The sequence below is a fragment of the Mesitornis unicolor genome, unplaced genomic scaffold, assembly GCF_000695765.1.
Source record: "Mesitornis unicolor isolate BGI_N332 unplaced genomic scaffold, ASM69576v1 scaffold15261, whole genome shotgun sequence".
Classification (NCBI taxonomy): Eukaryota; Metazoa; Chordata; class Aves; order Mesitornithiformes; family Mesitornithidae; genus Mesitornis; species Mesitornis unicolor.
Genome location: NW_010163251.1, coordinates 8,629 through 26,860, shown reverse-complemented (window position 1 = coordinate 26,860; position 18,232 = coordinate 8,629). Strand labels below are relative to the sequence as shown.

The 18,232-nt window shown below is 45.9% G+C and overlaps 1 protein-coding gene across 1 annotated transcript in view; it reads right to left on the bottom strand.

The window, feature by feature from the left end:
• Positions 1-17,959, bottom strand: part of ZHX2 (zinc fingers and homeoboxes 2) — a 41,572-nt gene extending 23,613 nt beyond the window's left edge. The window contains exon 1 of the mRNA XM_010193902.1: positions 17,886-17,959. The gene's annotated coding sequence lies outside the window, so the exon portion shown is untranslated. The remainder of the gene's footprint in view (positions 1-17,885) is intronic.
• Positions 17,960-18,232: the final 273 nt, after the last annotated feature.

Here is an 18,232-nt window from a genome sequence, read left to right as displayed (position 1 = left end):
GGAAAGAGTCTGCTGAAAAGCTCCAGTCTGGCAATCCCACCACCCTGGGGAACCCAAGGCATCAGGGGAAAGCAACACTTCCACACCGTCACTGCAGAAACGCCTCTTAGCTCCAACTGTTAACCAGCTGCTCTGTCATTTGCAGGTTGGTTGGTTTGCTTGCTTTGTAAGCACAGTCCATGTATTTTGTTTCCCAAACAGCATGGAAAATTACTTTCACAGTCCCAAAATCATTCCCTGCATCAGAAGTGAGTGGAATTAAGGCAACTGGGCCATGCTCTCAGATGGTCTCCACCTGCAAGAGCAGGATGCTTGCTGGGGGTATCTCCTTTCGGAGGACAGCTCCTGAAGGGGTGGGTCCTACAGGAAAGTTGGGGAGGGACTTTTTACAAGGACAGGTAGCGACAGAATGAGGGGAAATGGTTTTAAACTGGAAGAGGGGAGATTTAGACTGGATATTAGGAAGAAATTCTTTACTGTGAGGGAGGTGAGACACTGGCTCAGGTTGCACAGGGAAGTTGTGGATGTCCCCTCCCTGGCAGTGTTCAAGGTCAGGTTGGACAGGGCTTTGAGCAGCCTGGTCTGGTGGGAGGTGTCCCTGCCCAAGGCAGGGGTTGGACTGGATGAGCTTTAAGGTCCCTTCCTACCCAAACCACTCTATGATAGGCAGAAGCCTGTGTTGTTCTCAGCACTGGCAGGACAACCACGCTGGGCTCACCACCATCACAGGCAGCCCAGTCGGTGCAGAGTGCAGGCAGGCAGGGTGCTCGTGAGCTCCCTCACTGCCTCTGATAGCCATCACTGGATGCTGCAGCTGATGTTCTGCTACCACCAACCTGTCGCTGCTGCAACACCGATTAAACATGGGATATCTCTCTGCAACCGCAAGTTTTCCTCTAAAAGCACCCCATACACGCCCTTTGATGAATATTTTAGAAATTCAGCACCCTGAGATGTGTGGGAGCTAAGACCTCCAGGCACATCTCATTTTTAACTATTCTTCAACCTTGCCACATAGCCAAACCCTGTGTGTAACTACTCAGGCTCCAAAGCTGACACACCAGCCAGCTTCCGAGGACCCCCCCACTTCTTCCCACCAGCAGTCCCTCCCCATATTATCACCTGCAAGACTCTGCCTTAAGCACTATGATTACCCAGACCAGAGCAGTCCAGGGTTATTTCTCCTGAGGCTTTATATGAAAGTTTAGTTGCACAACAGTTTGTGAGGTATAGGAAAAAAAACCACGTTCCACAGCAAAAGCTGATACTGTTATTTGAAGTCACCAAACCCCCAAATACAAGTAAGAAGAGAAGAAGGGGAGAGAAAATATGCCTGTGGATATGGCTGGGGTTGACAAAGACATGAAACCACATCTCAGAGAAGCATTCATCAGCCATCACCTCTCCCAAATCCAGCCTGCGCTTGAGGCCTCTTTCCTGACAAAAGCAATGGCAAAACACGTTTCTGTGAAGAGCTTCAGCTTCAGCAGATCAGCTGCCTTCTGATGGGGAAATGCTTGCTTACGAACATTTCCTGAAGCAACTCCTGTCTCAAGGCTTTAGTGACATTCAGGGAACTAGATCAGGACTCATTACATGCTCCCCACCTGAAAGAGGAACCCAAGAAGAAAAACTGAATTGTTGAATTACTTCTATCTTTTCTCATTAAAGTTCCCCTTCTGCTCATGATTTCTGTCTTGTGGAAGCAATCTGCTTCTCCTGCAACGCTTTTTGCCTTCTCCACTCCCACCAAAAGGTTCCGGGGGTGAAGGAACCTTGGGCAGAAGAAATCAGGCAAACTGCCTACATAGCTCCTGATTTGAAAAAGAAACCCTTACAGAATCACAGAATCGCTCGGTTGGAAAAGACCTCTGAGATCATCATGTCCAACCGTTCCTGTCTACCCCCTAAACCATATCCTTAAGTACCTCATCTACTCGCTTTTTAAATACATCCAGGGATGGTGACTCCACCACCTCCCTGGGCAGCCTGTTCCAGCTTCTGACAGCCCTCTCAGTAAAGAACTTCCTCCTTATCTCTAACCTGAACCTCCCCCCTTGGCACAGCTTGGTGCCATTTCCCCTTGTTCTATCCCCCATCATCTGGGAGAAGAGACCAGCACCCACCTCTCCACAACCTCCCATTAGGTAGTTGTAGGTGGTGATGAGGTCTCCCTTCAGCCTTCTCTTCTCCAGGCTAAACAACCCCAGTTCCCTCAGCCGCTCCTCATAAGGCTTGTTCTCCAGACCCCTCACCATCCTTGTGGCTCTTCTCTGAACACGGTCCAGAATCTCAACATCCTTCTTATAGTGAGGGGCCCAGAACTGAACACAGTACTCGAGGTGCGGCCTCACCAGTGCCAAGTACAGGGGGATAATCACCTCCCTGGACCTGCTGGTCACACTGTTTTTAATACAGGCCAAGATGCCATTGGCTTTTCTGGCCATGTGGGCACAGTGCTGGCTCATGTTAAGCCGACTGTCAACCAACACCCCAACACTTGTGTGTCAACCAACACTTACGATTCTGTTCCACTCATGCAGGCCACGGGCCTCTGCTCTCCTTTTGAAAAACTTCATTTCTAAAGCAAAGTTATCCTGTACAAGGTACTACAAGAGGAGGAAAGGCAGCCAGGGAGCGTGAAAAGGATGCAGGGCCTGTAATGGAAATTCCTTACTTGGTCACTGAGCAGGTCTCTCATAACACTTATTAAAATAAAGCAAATATTATGAAACACAGCCCAACCGCATACAACACTGCTGAGAAATTGGATCCGTCTGCTGAAATCGGCTCCCCAAACTCCTCCTCTCCACATACTGGTGGTTCACATCAGTTAACTGCATCCATTCCACCCCAGGGCAAGAAGGGACAGGACTGACGAGACAGGATGGGTCACCCCTCATTTGATTAATCTTCAGAGTGGGGTTGGTGTCTAAATCTTTCCTGGTCTCTGTTGTCACTTGCCAAGGCTCAATCGTGGCTCTTCAAGCTGTTTCCCAGTGATGAAAGGTGGCACAAGAAAAGAGTTTGAGGGCAAAGTCTGTGGAACTTGATCTTAGCTGCTTCCAGAGCAAAGAAACCTTTATACTAGGTCTAGGAAAGCAAGTTGAAAAGGGCACTGTTTTCTTCTCATCATTTGTTTTTAATTCTAGATCTTATTCTTTTAAAACGGTATTTAATCAAGAATAGACAGATTTTACTTCTTTTGTGGTATAAAGCAGCCTAACTGCTGAGGTCAGTGTTTTCAGACAAATGCATAAAAGATGAAGACCTGGTTGAGGAAATTCAGTGCTGGCTGATTCATCCTTTAGAAAGGACGAACAACAGCCACCCAGCACAAGACATCTGCTCCTTTGAAGGTGCAGCGATTCAGCGTTGATATCAAATTATTTGACCCACCAAAAGGGAATCCACACACTTCACATTTCAGAGGAACCAAAGCACTCCCTGAGGTTTGGGTCAACAAAACCACCACCACCTCCTGCAAAACCACATAGCAAAAGACATCAAAAGCATACTGTGAGAGAAAGAGTGGGGGGGGAAAGCCAATGAGATTTCATTCAGAACCTAAGTAAGGAATCAAGAGGCTGTTAGTGAAAAAAAAAATAATTAAAATTTCCTCCTTGGACAACGCCATTTCAAGGTGCAGGCACAGAGGGACACGACATATATCAAACTATACAAAACCAGCACATGCCATTGCTGTTTCCTTAGGGTGTAAATAGCGCCAGAAAAGAAACAACTTTGAACCTGGCCCTCTGTCTGCTTCCAGTGCCGAGTGACTCAAAAGAAGGGCTGTCTGAAGACGCTCAGGAGCAGGTCAATCTTTCCCAGCAGGTAGGAGAGCTATAAATCAATCACTTTAAAATAATAATAATAAAAAATCCTCACAACAAAAAACCCTGAGGCTTGCTGGGATGAAGTAAAATTGGGGGGAAAGAGAAAGGTAAAGATGAAAAGCACCTGTAATCTCTTTAATGCAGCACTGAAGTTCTTATGAAGAGAAAGCACAGAAATGATAAGAAAAGGAAAGAAAGGAAAAGATGCAAGCAGCCCATTGACACCAGCTACAGATATATTTTTTTAATGGGCATTAGGTCAGCAGGGCATTTTCCACCTGCCCTGCTTAAACCAGAGCTTTGATGATCTTACACATGTGATTTTAATACAGCATTTATCCTGATGGGGCTGTACATTTATTTTGTGTATGTGTGCACATATACACATACACACACACACACATATATACACACACACACAGATATGTATGTATTTGCACATCACTGCATGGATGATAGCACAGGGTTTTCCAGACAGGAAGAAGAATCTGTAGGCAGATTAGGAAAACAGCAGATGTTGGGTTGCATCTCAACCGGTTTTTAAGTTTCTGACAAGGGAAAGGGGGAGAGAAAGGAACAGGCAGCAGGAAAGTGATACACGGGCTTGGAGAGAAGGGAAGAGGAGATACAAATAAAAACCAGCTTTGCCCTCAGCCTCTTACAATCTTGAATTCAGCTCAAACGGCCAAAAGGCCAGCCTTGCTGCTGCTGCCGAATCCTGTTCTACAGGGGCACCTTCCGTCTACCAGTGGAGCTCCAGGCTTTCCCACACCAAATGCACAAGAGCTGCCACATCCCCTTGCTCCTGCCCAATTTTTAGCCCAACCTTCAGGCATGCCCATCTCACCTCTTAAGTCTCAGCACGTTGGCCAAGGCAGGAATGATAAACCACATTTTTTGCTACATTTTTGCTAGCAATTTGTATCTACACATAAATGAAGACACTCCAGGCTTTCTCCTTCAAAAAGACTACAAAGAAGGAAAGATCACGAATCCACATTCTGCTTTTCTTTCAAATCCCCCAGTGCTTTTCCACTCCAGTTCAGTAAGGACTGTGTAAACAGACCGGAGCCCTTAGAGTTCTCAGTGAATTTGCTACTTGGCAAACATGGTGGAAGTTAAAGGTTAGTGAGAAGCTGAAGTCAATGTTTAAAACACAGACTAGCGACAGACAGCAGATTTGGAAGCTGGCTTTCAGAAAACCCTACCTTACAACTTTAGCAATCTCTTTGGTTTAATTACCACAGTTTTAAGACAGGTTAACATAACTAGACTGGATTATACTTTCTCTTAAGGTGCAAAAGATCCCTGGAGAACAATAATGTTCGTGCCAGCACCTATTTGCTATACGCCTACCTGTATGCAATACGCTTAACCTTGCACAATGCGTTTTAGTTGAATATATCCTATGATCCTCAACCAACCAAAGAATCTTTTCCTGTCCATTATGTGTTATGTAGCAGCAGTGTTACCCAAAATGGTCACTGTTTCAGGAGACCTGAAGACTTGAACTGCTGGCTGACATGAACAATGCAGAAGACGTCCATATCTCTATGGTGAACCTTCACCATGGACAGCATGGGTGCAGTGATGCTACAGATGGATGGTGCACATTCAATTTGCCCTTGGGTAAGTGAAGTTGGGCTAGGAAAAAAAAGGCTCTCGAGACTCAACAAGATGCTTAACATTTGCAAGTTGCTGTAAGAAAAACCAAGGAGATAACAATTCAAAGCAGTTTTACTTTACAAGGGGCAAGAACTGGGGATACATTTTCAAATTTAATTTTACATTCTTTGAGGATTATATTCCAGGAAATTACTCTGTTATGTGAATATTATTACTTAGTGACATTTTGGTCCCATTATCTCAGACTCTTTTTGGCACGTATGTCAGATGTGATTCACCATATGTTTAATGACATGCAATACACTGGTTCAAATATATCCTAATGCACCAAGCCAAGAGAACCTTTATTTTCTTATGCTTCAAGTTACAACTTAACTCAGAAATGCCTCAGTTGGTCACACAGTTCTCATCCCATTTTCAGATCTCCCATGTAGATTTATGGAACTTTAAACAACAAAAGAAAACCTCCTGAGACAGATAAAACTGCTTTTCATAAGTCTGAGAAAGACAGGATACGGTTTGACTGTTAGCACTAGAAATGTCCCAGCCCCAATACCTTCTCCAGCATTTTTGAGCTATTCATGTATTCTCTGATTACTAGGCAGGATTTTTATAGGAAGAAGGTTTTCCCAGATTAAGTTTTTCAACAATCACAGTTTCAGTGCTATGAAACTAAACAAGCCCCAGTCTCTGCCCAAAGAGTCTACACAATATTTCCCTGCTCAAAGAGGACTTAGGAAAATCATTAGCTGTAAATTGCTTTGAAGGTAAAAGAGATCAACCAAACAAACGTGCTAAATATTGCTGTCTCCATGAGTCAACACATACTTTTCAAGACTCTGTACTAACAATTTATACTACGATAAGAACAGGCATTTTGAGCAATAAGCTAGATGCTCTACAATCGGTGGCTCAGCAACAAGAAGCAACACCAAACGCTACTGTCTCTGACAATAGCCCCTTGCAGACAAATCTGTTTTAAGGTTAAACCAAACAAGTTTTGACTCATGCAGTCAGACAAATTTTGTTCAACCCCTTCAGTCCAACGAAGGCAAAGAGCTGAGTGTGCTTCTGCCCTGCAGAGTGTAGACAGCAAGTGGTGTCCACCAGAATGACACAAACCTTTGCGAAGCTGGAACCACCTTCCTACGAGGCACAGCACACCGAGTCAACCAGTGTGGTGCTGGAGGTGCACAGAGGAATTTGGCACAGAGCCTCTGTCAAAGATGATCTTGGGGAAGGAGCAGCAGAGGAACACCATCACCCCCAGTAACTCCTACAGGAAGGATGCACAGGCTGGCATCTTTCTTATATTGACCAAATAAAATAAAAAAATCACCACATTTACTCACGGGAATGCAAAGCACCTGCCCCCAACCAACAGGACAGCTGGCTCCTTCCCTCAGTTAGATTAGGTGCTATCTAAAAAGGAAAGCACAGCTCATTACATGAACTCTTTGAACTTGGGGGAACTCAGGGTTTCCTGAGAGGTGACACTGGGGATTGTCCCCCCTTTTGGAGATCTCAGGGCTGGGTGTTCAAGGAAGAGCAGAGCGGTGTCAGATGGTGCCAGCAAGACTAATCCTGCTACAGCCTCCTGAAAAGTGAAGCAAGATGACTGATAGCAACTGGTGGGTCTGCACAAAAGAGGGTGGTTTCTCCCCCAAAACTGACCTGGTGCTGGACAGTCGTGGTGACACCATAAAACATGAATACATTTTAAAGCTCATTTCACCCCAGGAGCCTCTGACTGAGCGAACATCATGCTGGGACCAGGTGAGGCCACACACATGCATTGCAAGGCAAAAGAACAGATGCATTTTTGCAATCCAGAATTTATTGCAAAATTCTGGGGTTGGAAAGCATCACACAAGCAGCACATTTTAAGGGAGGCTTCCAATAGCCAGTGGGCAGTTGGTATGGCATCACCACGGTGCTCAGGGTGTTGGAAAGGGACTCTGTGATTTTCCAGCAGCTGTTGTGCTATCAATGCTGTACATCGGAGCCCGTGATGTTGATGTTAGCGCTAAGTTTACAAGCACGCATTTCAGGCGTCTGCAGAAGAGAACACGACACCTGAGCCCAGCGCTCAGTCCCAATGACACATCCCAGAGCACAGTAAAAACACAGGAGGTTTTTAGTAGGAGAAGAAACATTTTTAACATGTTATCTATGACTGGCCAGAGGCCTTATGAGCTGTGTGTATTTGCTGGGAGACAAGCAACACGCTGCAGAGGCCTGGTGTCAGAAAAAGGCACACAGGGACTGCAATTTACAGGGGTCAGTCACTAGCTAAATCTACTAGTTTGTTGACTGGTATTTTCTTACATTTTTGCTATGCAGGAGAGCATGGTCAGACCAGCACAGATGGGCATGAGGCAGGTACGGAGCTGAGTCTCCAGGAGCCCGAAGCAAATCCAGGTCCTGGGAGGATTCCACAGCTCCACTGCCCTGTAAACCCCGTGCTACACAGCGCTGCTAACCCACTGATGCTGTGTGTAGCCATTCTTGAATGGCTCAGAAACCCACCACCATTTACAAATGACATTTTTCTGGTGTTTATTCCTTTCGTAATCAGCTTATGAAACCCTCAAAAATACCCGTTCTCAGCCTGAGCTTGCTACTTGTTTTGCTATTCAAATGCTCTTTTGGTATCACCTACCCCTCTACCAAAACCAAGAGCAGCTGAACCACGAAGTGTTTCCTCCCCTGCTGCCACCACAGAAGCTGTTTGGAAGTCACCACCTCCCTCCTCTCCATTTATTGTGTCCTCAAGCACACAGCTGTGCACAGACCAGATACACCACCACGGCAGAGCGGCACCGGGTCCATCTTGGCGGCTGAGCCCTGGATATTTTTTTTTCCCCACCTTTTTTTTTTTTTGTCCCTTCATGCCTGCCCATGTCAGGGGATGCAAACCCAAACCCCAGCCTGCCTTCCGTGCATCCTACGGTTAAAAACCCTGTCATCCCCAAAGGTGCTGTGCATTGTGGCAGGCTCTGGCAGCTTTACACCACTTTTAACATACAGGGTGTACCTCCAATTTCACTGCCATCTCCAGCCATCAGGGCTAGCACACGGCTAATATCTGCAGTCAGGAGTTCAGCCAGATGACACTTGGCTAGAAAGAGATGCTGAGAGATCCTCATGACATGCACAAAACGCATCCTTAAGATTTCACAGACACCAAAGTGAGGTGCTTTTGGATCTTCTCTGATAAAAAGTGGCACAATTTCTATAGTAACAGACCAAAAGTTATCACTGCAATAGGAAGCACTACATGTTATGCTACTGCTGCAGAAGTTTCTTTCCTTTGGATAACAAAAAGAAAGTGTTTATAATGAAACAATCCCTATTAAGGGTGCCCTCCCTTCCCCTCGTAGGCACACATGGGCTGCTCCTCACCTATTCACAAGCACCTTCTCCAAGTGCCTTGACTGTATTTTTAGAGGGGCTGATCTCGAGTCATTGAAGTCCTCTGAAATTTTGCTACTGGCAAAAGCAAGATCAAAGAAAGCTGCTCCTTCTCTGCATGCACCCAGTATCAGAGGGATGGTCTGTTCATGGCCACTCAGAAGGCTCTTTTACTTAAGAGAAAACCATTGGAGGGCAAGGTAACGTCAAGACGGGGATTCACCGAATGCTTTACAACAGAGCTAAAAAAGTGCAATTCCTCTTTGTATTTACATGGTATACAATGATTAATATATAATCATTACATGATTATATAAATATATATTTATTATATACAATATAAATTCCATTTATCTATAATATTAATAACAATAAATGCAAGACCATTCCCCATCCTGCTGGTGCTCGAGTCTCCTGCTGCAGTAAAACCCAGCGGCACGCTTGCTCCTCTCCCTTCCTACACACACGGCGGCATCCGAAACCCAGCCGCCTCAAGTGCTGCGGGGTTTGATTCATCCGTAGCGAGCCTGGCTGGATTTCAGAGTGCAGCGAATGCAGTCACAGTCTGGTTTGAGGCATGCAAGCAGAAGACCGTGCTTGGAGAAGTGCAGACAGGAAACGTGCCAGATTGTTTATACCTGAGTCATGACCAATGTTGACAGTGAAAATCGAGACAACTCAGAGGCCACTGCTGTGCTCAGTGCATGTCTGACGCTCTACCCTCACTCCATCAACAGCAAAATCAGGACTAAGCACACATTACCTATGCAAATATCATGGCTGTGTTGCATGAAATTATTTGTGATGCAAAGCACATGATACTCCCCCCACATTGCATTTGCTGGGTTAGGAGACAGGGACACGTTCTCCAATACATGACCAGACTCACAGGTTCAGGCACTCCTGCTTTCAGGATATTAACTCCCTGGATTTCCAACAAGACACCCTAGCAAATGAGTAGCCACTGAGAGGACAACACTACTGAAAACTACTGATGGCAGCAGCAGATGAAGGAAAGGTCTAGGACAGGTGGAGAGAGGAAAATCCAGAAAAGTTCATTGCAATTTTTGTCACTTCCCATCTCTCTCCTCTCAATTCACCCTACTCTCTATTCCATCCCTTGTTGTTCTTGCTTACCAGGCAGACGTGGAAGTAGCAGCATGCGCTTTAAATCAACTGGGACCAGTGAAGAGGAAAGCAAGCAAAGCCTGGGCTAGCTTTAAGTGTAAGGAGTAAGGGTTTGGGCGAGGAGAAGAGACCCCATGCTTGGTTATATGGGGATTTGGGACAGATCACCGACTTGCAATACAAGGTGTGTGCATGGATACTAAACCACTGTAAAAAAAAATAACTAAAAAAATGCCCTCGGGCTTCATTTCGAGAAGTCCTTTTTACTGCAATATCTCTGAGCGCTTGCTTGGGAGAGATGTGCCCTTCACTCCCACGCAGGGCTTTTTGCCAGCTTGGATTCATCCTTATCCTCAGGGGTGGGAAAGTCAGATCTGCCAGAATGCAGGCTGTGCCTCTCCAGACCACTTGCCACTCCCAAATTACTGTACACTGAAAATCTATATAGCATGTTACACCCATATAGAGAGGCCGAGTACTTGAGGCTGAGCTGGGGACCTAGCAGGTAAACTCTTTTACAGCAGTCTGCATTTGCAGTGGAGCTTTTATTTCCCCTTGCAAATCACATTTCAGCTTTTCCAGCATGACCCCAGTGCAGACCTACCCAAACACAAATATAGGCTCTCGTCTTCTAATTTTTTCCCCTCCTGACTAACCCAATGTCCCCTCATTGGGAAACGTTTTCCAGGGCAGATCTGACCATTTAGACCTGCCACCCATCACAGCACTTGGGAGCAATACACAACAGGGATTCCTCAATGCTCACCTCTGGGTCTGCATCACCACACAGGCTCCTGGCATGGCCATCGCTCCCAGACAGCACTGCCTCCGCTTGGGATGGTGCTGCTCCTGACCTTCCCTGTTCTCCCTTCTGCTCCACTGCCCAAATTTTGGCTATCAGCCACATCTCTCTCACCCCCATAACCTGGAGGCATTTTGCCTACACCCCAGCACATAACCCAAGCAGAATCACGATTCTACAGCATTTTTCTTTGTATCCCTCTTAAAATTCTGCTGCAGAATGAAAATTCCAGGTAGAAACGCTATTTCTCTGCCTTCTCATCACAATTTCCATTTCAGCTACTTAACCTTCCACTCTATAATATTCAAAAGTGTTGCTGCTCAGACCCCTACCGATGCTAGGCACCATCACCAAACCCTTCCCAGTGGCTCCACAGTTCAAACCCCTCAACCCTCCTTGCTCCCCTGAAGTTGCCCAATCACATTGGTTAACGTCACAGTGCTCACCTCCTCCGCTCCACTGGCAATGCCAGCTCCATCCATCTGCTCGTCAGCTTCCCCCCACAACAGCCACTGCCTGCCCCTTGGGCACTGCAGGACCTCCTGCCATCCGGCTGCAAAGCCTGGCCCGGCTGCAAGCATCACTGAGACCAATGTTTGCTATGAAACTGGTTAAATTTGACTTCTGCAGTACCTTTTGGTTTTTTACCGGTAGGAAATATAAAGGATTTCTTCCCAGACTTCTTGGGAATCAGCAGCTGACCCAGGTGGCTACAAGCATGCACTGCCCTGCCACCTCCTGTGCTTGTCACTGCCATCACCCTGCTTCCATTACAGCTTCCCCCCATATGCTGGGATCACCTCTGGACTCCTCAAGGTTGCTATCAGCTAGCAGAGGGGTTTAAACAGAGTCCAAAACACTTGGCATACAAAGAAGTATGGGATGCAACTCAGAAGGATGTTTTAGACAACTGCCTAAGACATCCATACTGTGCAATATTACTGTAGCAATAATATTATCCCTATAGTTTTGGGTGCAACAGTACACCTCCAGCATAAATAGGAAGCAAAGCCTTACTTCCGTTCCTGGCTTCCTAGACGAGTTCAGGCAAATCTTCTGCACCCGAGTTTACATGCCTAGGGACTGGGTTTGCATCTCCCTCTGAGCTGTTCAATCCTGGATCAAGGGCAAGGCATGGCAGAGATGAGATTATCTGTGCTGCTTTGGAAGGAGGACATGACACTGCGCAACCAGAGCAGTGCAATGAGCATGGACATCCTCCAGCCTGGGCTGCCACTACAGATCACCTATAGAAATGGGTATAGAAGACCTTCGGGCCAGGATGGCACTTCTCTCATCTAATTTTTCCCATCTAATTTATGTCTCAGTGTGACTGGGGAGAGACCAGCAACTCTGAGGGTTATGCATGCAACCTGCCTCAAACACCTGTCCTAAAGCAGGGTGAAACGTCTGCAAATGGTGCAGCCTCTCAATTGATCCCATGAGAGCAAGAGGCCAAGTGCATCAATCCGAGGGACCTGGCAAGGCCTCATCCCTGCACACACCCCATGGAGGTACCCACAGTCTCAGACTCCTTGGCAGCCTTCCCATCCCTTCAGGAAATAAAGGTATTATTTTCCAAGTAAGGTTTCAGTACAATATTATGGGCTGCAATGTGAATAGAGACAAAGTGTGTGATACTGAAGTTAATCACTGAAAATAGGAGCTAGGAGGGAATCCCATGAGAGTGACACATTTATTTCATTATTATATCACAGATGACATTAAGTATCCACTGAGTCCCTCAAGGCAGAATTCTTGCATAAAAAGCATCGCCATTTACCAAGCACGATAGAACCTGCAACTGTTCTATAAATAAAGGGTATTTACAAAGAGAGCTGTTAAATATTTATTTTTCTCTAGAGACCGAGTTCTCTGTTCATTTGTTTCTGCTGCAGAATCGCTCGGTATCAGGGAGCAGAGGAGCTCACCTAAAAAAAGACTAGGAACTAGTCCAGAGCCTGATCCGGACACAACACCAGCCTCCTCGACAAGCTGGCGAGGGAAAAGCATCCAACCTGACACAGAGGGAACATGAAGCAAGCAAAACGGGAATGATCTCATCCAGTAGGCCAAGGTAAAAGACGGAACGCCAGCAACAAAGCAGCGATTAATAAATGCTATCGCACCGCTCTGTCCTGACGGAGCTGGCTTGGCACCATACATTAAGGAAGTGACAACCTTCAATTGTGAAGAGTAACTGTAGATTTGCATTAGATTTGCTTTGTGCCTTGGGAACAAACACACGTTTCTCACAACTAACGAATTAGTGATTTTTTTGTTTGTTTCCCTTTTTAAATGTTTTTTTTTGAAAGCTGACAGTTCTGGGAGGGGGCAGAAAAAACCCAACCAAAAAAAACCCCACAGCTCTGAAATACACTTCACTGCTAACCCTTTGTAGTAGCAATAGTAATAGTTCTTACTCCAGCTTGCCAAAAGCTGAGTTTTAATTAAATATTAAAAAGCTATTTGTTAAAATAATGTTGCCATAGCAACTAGAGAAAGCTAAAATACCCTGGCGTTTCTGACTCACAGCATATTAATCAACCACCAGCTATTATATAATGAGCACCCCCTGCAAGCGCCTGCGGGAACCGTGGCACCGAATGCCTGAACCTGTAGCCCCTAAAACGGGCAGGGATGGCCTCTGGACTCTGCCCTCTCTGTGCTCACTGCTTGCCCCTGGCTTGGACAGGACTGGGTGGTTATCCAGGCTCAGCACAGGAATCACATGCCCAAATATTTTGGGGAAGCCATGCTGGAGCACATGGGGGCACGAAGAGGGATGGTGCTGGGCGAGGGGAGGTTTTGGCGGCTCCCTGCATGCCCAGAGCAGCAAGGAGCTTATGTGGCTCCTTCCCAGCAAGCCCCCTGACCACCTGCCTCCACTGCTCATTTAATGAACACGGTGCTTGCACCAGATCTATTTCTGTAATAATTTTTTTCTAAAAATTATTAAAATTATTTTTTGCAGCAGGTGCCTTCCCACCATCAGGTCAAACGTGCAAAACTCCAGAGGAGCGGAGATTAAACTTTGCAAGGGCAAACCAGCTCTGCCACTCACCCAGACCAGCTTAGTTTACAGATTTAAAAAAAAGACAAACAAGCAGAAAACCCCCAACCCCTCTTAAAATACCCCCAAACCATCACATCTCATCTCCAGCCTAGCTGAAACAACCCTTCTACACTCTCTGTCCGTGCACCACAAGGATGGCAACCTCAGCCATCCACCAAAGCCGTCCTCTTCCACAGCTGATCCACAGCTGCCATCAGCACTCACTGCTGCCCTTGGGAGGCTTTTCCTTGGGGCCACAGCTTGTGGTGGAGGCGGTGGGACTGCTCCCGTTGCCTTGATCCATGCCACGGCACCACCACATGGTCTGTGATGACAGAACGGCTGCAGAAGGGAGTCGAGCAATTGAGGTCCAGAGCAACATTGGCTTGGGGGAATAGGACCAAGAGGGAGAAGTGCAGCTGTGTTTCTCAGATGGTGTTGGGGACAACCTTCCTCCCCTTGACAATTCAAGTTTGTGCTTTTAACTCCCCCCCCTTTTTTTTTTTCAAATGGAAAATAAATATCTAACCACATAGTTATTAACTGAAAGGAACGCGATGAATATTACAGCATTCGTACGCCAGCTTTGGTTTGCTGCTGCTTTGTTTGGGTGTCACAGGCTGTGGCTATGACAACCACAAGCCGTTATTGGACTGATGTCATTCGTGACATCATGCTTAATGGAAAAGGAAGAAGAGATGCTACCAAAAATAAGAACAATGGAACAAAATCCAATTTTGCCTCTTCAAGTGCCGTCAACTCCTGTTCATGGAGTAAGGTCCCAAAGAAGCACCAAGCTGGGGCTGCTGAAAAACCAGGCCCAGGCAGTGCTGAGCACTTGGGAAAACCTGGCCTCATCTCTCCCCCTGGCTGCAGCATGAACCATGAGTTTGCAGTCACACAGAAGAAATCTACGCACCTCTTCTTGGCCAGGAACCACTGGCACTATCCAGAGCCCAAGCCTGGCTTCCAGATCTAAGACAAAGGGAGTGATGGTTTTTGGCAAAGCCTGACCTCTCCTGACTAAGTTCCTCCTGCTTTCCAACCAGCTTCTCCTCCCCATCTCTATTCTTCCTCCCATTTCCATTCTTCTTCCCATCTCTATTCTTCAGTTATAGCAGAATTTTTCTCCCCTCTTTAAAAATAAAATGCAGTCTGTCCAATATTTCCAGACAGTTGCCCAGCTGCACAGGGGGAAAACGTGCACTGATTTTGTGGAGAGTGCATGGTTCAGAGAGGTGGCTTTTCTGGTGATGAGTGATGGCTTCAGTCTCTGAGGGCTGCCCCAGCTGGAGTCCAATCTCAATCTGTGTAAGAGCAAGGAGGCAGCACCACTGCTGCGTTTCACAAAGCCACTGCTGTATGTAGCACTGGCACTCATAGGACACACTGTGCTCAGACCTGTCTTTAACAGAAAGCATTTGCAAATTCAGTACTCAAGCTCCAAGCAACAAAAAAACCCCTAAAATCCTGAAGCCCTAAAAATTCTATCGGGGGGATCTTGCCAATAAAAAAGCAGGTATTGGTTTTAAATAACAGAACAGAGATGCTCCCTTACAAAGGGGAGGTGGATTATAGCCTAAGAGAGGAGAAGGTGCCACTGCTTACAGCTCCCTGCCCTGCCTCTTTCTGCTCGTCAATGTCCCCAAACCCACTGGAAGTGGCAGGAGCTCCCTAAACCAACACCATCCCTAACTGCTCATAACACAGCACATCAGCACTTGGTCTAGGTTCCCTCTGGTCAGCCAGAGCCATCCCAAACCACTGCTGCATCCCACACGCAGGTGGGATCTTACAGTTCTGGTTCTCCCTGAACTTGTGACAAGGACATAGTTTCTCAGTCAGCATTGCCCTGCTGCTACCACCCGCGCTCCCCAGTTCCTCACTTGGGCTCCTGTCACACAGCCAGAGTGGGAGGAGACAGGTAAATGGGAATTTACAGCCTCCTTTCACTGCTGAGCAATGACTACCTCTCGCTGCAATCACTGCAGAGCCACCTAAGACCATACAGGAGTTATTTGGGAACCTTCCAAGCAGCCTGCTCTCCTTTCCTCTTTCATCCTCTTAACAAGCTATGATATATCGGAGGCACTTGCAGACTGCACGCACCCTCAGCATCACTGCTTTGCTTTGGCTTAACAACACAGAAAACATCTAACTGGGACTAGCGGTGCACATTTGAAGAGCAGGAGCAGGTCTCCTTGTTTATTCCTTTTGTGGAAGCAACTACCACAGGGGTTGCATTAGGACACAGATTCATTAGGACCTCAGGAACACTTGCCAAATTCCAATACTTGACAGAAAAACAAGCAAACTTAGCTTTTGAGAAGAGTAAAGAGCATTTCTAGCATATGGACATACTTTGAGAGACACAATATGTGCATGTGGCTGCTGAGTTTTCTTCACCTAAATCAGTATCTACCCTTCCCACCACTCCAGAGCCAACACAGCCATAAAAAAGAGAGACCAGAGCCCATCCTATGCAATGCTTTGCAAGTGACTGACAAAAAATAAATCCCATGGCTCAATTAGCATGTCTGTATAACAGTTTAAACACCAAGGAGTTAGGAGAAAACGTTTGTGATTCAAAGGGAGAATATGAACCAGGGACCTTACTGAGGGAGGGTCAATACAAAACGTGGTCATAATTTCACATCCCTTTTCTCCCAGTAACTGCACTTACTGTCAGTAAGTATCCTTCACAAAAGGCTGAAAGTAGCATTCCCTATTCAATTTTTTTTGCTTTGCATTTTCTGAATGCTTGTCAGATATTTATTAGGGAATTTTTACCACATCTTTACCAAACACTGATGGACACAGTTTCTCTCCTGTTAACAAAACAGAGTCCTTTCTATTTGCAGGCTGATTTCAATTTGGGGTTTTATTCTGTTCTAGCCCAAATAGATTCGTGTTGCTGTAACAGAAAACAGGCTGTAAGCCACTGAAATAAAAATGGAAACAAAACTCTGCTGATTTCCAAGTAACCATAGTTTTCCATCACCACAGAACAGTGTAAAAATGGGATGGGAGTTGAGCTGTTTTTAAAAACTTCAAAAAGCCCCATTAACCAACCCCTCTGCTAAGAAAATGTACTTACAGAAAAGCAGCAAAGCCCAGAGCAATAGTATCTAAGCTCCCAATCCAAATTTTAAATCAGTTATCCAGCTTTGCACCAGCCCAGAGGAGCTGCTCCAGGAGCCCACACTACACCAACCACACAGCCAAAGGCTCCAGCCAGGACTCACTGAGGTTGGTCAAGTGCAGTCTGGGCTGGTCTACCTGGAGAACCATAAACCAGACACGGCTGCTGGGAAATCACAGCCCAGATCCTTTAGAAATGCATTAGAAAAAGCCCATAGTGCAGCTGCTCCTTCAGTATATGCTTATATATATATATATAAAAAATACATATATTCGTATATAAAAAAAAGCTCCTGGCCAAGCTGCTCTGGAGTAAGGGAAGGAGCCAAGCATGCAGGCATCTCCCATGGTGTAAAATTTCCTCCAAAGTTATTCTACCAGATAAAGGAAGAGCTCAATATTGGAAAGTTTTCTGTTTAACTGACAGGGCTGGGGTGCTGTGCACACACACAAAAACAGCCTCATGGCAAATCTGTGCTCTTCTCCCCTTTTGAAAGACATGAGGAATGCCCCAACTCAACACTCCAGCAAGATTTTGTCTTTCAATAAGTGGTAAAGCTTGGAAACAACAAACAAGCTTCAGATGGTGCTAATGGTCCATTCTGCTGACCATATTCTCAGTTAAATGCATTCATGTGGTTCATATCTGCAGCGAGTTTAATTACTCAGCCTATGTGGTAATACAATGCTGACTTTATTTTGTGGGTTGCAAAGAGGTGCCAAAGGCACACAACTGGTTCCAAAAGATTGGATTTGCTCGCTGCAAACATTTCTTAAAGTGTCTTTTTAAAAGAAAAACTAAAAAAAAAAATCATCTTCCTTCTGTTTGAGCAAGCTTGCGTTTCTCATTAAAAGGAAAACAGAAAAAGAAACTACTCACAGAACTGCATTTCTTACATCCTGGGAATCACAGTACTTATACCTTTCTGAAGGCGAGCAGAACTTCTGATACCTACAAAAGAGGGAAAAGCTGGGTAAGTTACAGGAAAAAACAAAAAAGGAGAAAACAGCAACCATCTCTCTCCCTTTCTGACTGGCAATTTAGGTTTTTTGCCAACAGCCGGGAACGCCGACTGACAGGAATTGGAACAATTCCCTTTTCCACTGACCACCACTGACAGAAGCAGAATTTGTAAGAGGTGGTGCTCTAGCCCTGTTACAGTAACACAACAAACCTTGGGGGCCTCTTGGGGAAAAAAAAAATCCACATTTCTTGGGCCAAGCAGA